We start from the raw sequence: 1,295 nt of genomic DNA on the forward strand, positions 1-1,295 counted from the left end.
TATGTTTCTCTACATCTTTTTATGCCCCTCATAGTTCCCTGTAGGTACTTTAGGCAGAATAGAACTTTGAAGGTATCATATTCAGGAAACAGTTTCTACTTATGCAACTAGATTAACAAAGCATTTATTTTAGCTTATTAATTAGGTATATTGGTACACTTTAGGAACAAATACTGACCAAACTCATCATGGGGAATTTGTACCTGTACATGATATAATTTCATAAAGCAGTTATTTTAGAAGGCCAGCTACATAGGAAAATGAATAATTCAGCATGTTCCTGGTCTCTCTTATCAACAGAATTCAACTGACTCATTCACTGTCCAATTTTCACAAGATCATTGAAGATTTCAAGTCTCAGGAGCAATTACTCCTTTTCTATGCACATCTGCTCCTGAAATTCTGGGCCCACATCTGATGCCAAGTCCTAGAATCGAGACTGAGCTAGAAAACGCACAGTAGGTACATTTCCCTGTGCACACCAGTCCTGTCTTCTTATTTGTCCACACTGGCACTATGACACAAAGCAATAAGAACACTGAAACAATCTTTTGTTTTCTTTTTTAGAAACATGTTATAACTTGTACCTTTCAGTAACATATTTTCAGTATTGCCAAATGTATTAAAATATGGAAATTGTCTGATCTACATATTGATTAAACAATATTACTATTACTTACTGATTCCCTTTCTAGGATTTATCTCAAGGGCCTTGTTCAGATTACAACAGCTAAACAGATCAGAATTTAAGTAATGCAACTGCTGATTGTGTAAGCCATACAATCTATTGGAAAGATCTGAAAAGATACAGTTAGGAATGCAGAGTTGTGTCCACATCTTAAGTAGGCATGTCCTATTATTTTTATTTGCTTGAAATACTAGCCAGACTCTTATTAGTAATGTACTAGAGGACAGTAAAGAAAGCAACAACAAACCATGCGCTCAGCATAGTGCTAAATATTTGATTTACATCATTTCATCTACGACTCCTCTAAAAGTGTACACACAATGTATTGAAATACTATGTATCGTAATTGAAATAAATGGTGAATGGTTAATATAAAAAATTTATTCTAGAAGACACATTGTCATTAATTCCCCTCAGAATACTCCCCTTCACTTCAAACTCACTTATCCCATCATTCTTGTCCCCTTCTGAAGCAGTTCTCGAACTCCTTTTTCATGAGTGTCTTTACAAGTTATGATTAAAAATATGGCACATGCTGTTTGCCAAGTGCTGTCCAACAGAAAGGAAGGCTTGTAAAAACATTCTACAGTACCCTCATCTACCTTAT

The 1,295-nt window shown here is 34.9% G+C and overlaps 1 long non-coding RNA gene across 1 annotated transcript in view; it reads left to right on the forward strand.

Annotated features, from left to right (window-relative positions):
* LOC111815344 overlaps window positions 1–1,289 on the forward strand; it is a 23,553-nt gene extending 22,264 nt beyond the window's left edge. Inside the window, exon 6 of the long non-coding RNA XR_002820046.1 lies at window positions 301–1,289. This is a non-coding gene — a long non-coding RNA (uncharacterized LOC111815344). The remainder of the gene's footprint in view (window positions 1–300) is intronic.
* Window positions 1,290–1,295: the final 6 nt, after the last annotated feature.

This window comes from Octodon degus, unplaced genomic scaffold (assembly GCF_000260255.1).
Source record: "Octodon degus isolate 3935 unplaced genomic scaffold, OctDeg1.0 scaffold00015, whole genome shotgun sequence".
Lineage (NCBI taxonomy): Eukaryota > Metazoa > Chordata > Mammalia > Rodentia > Octodontidae > Octodon > Octodon degus.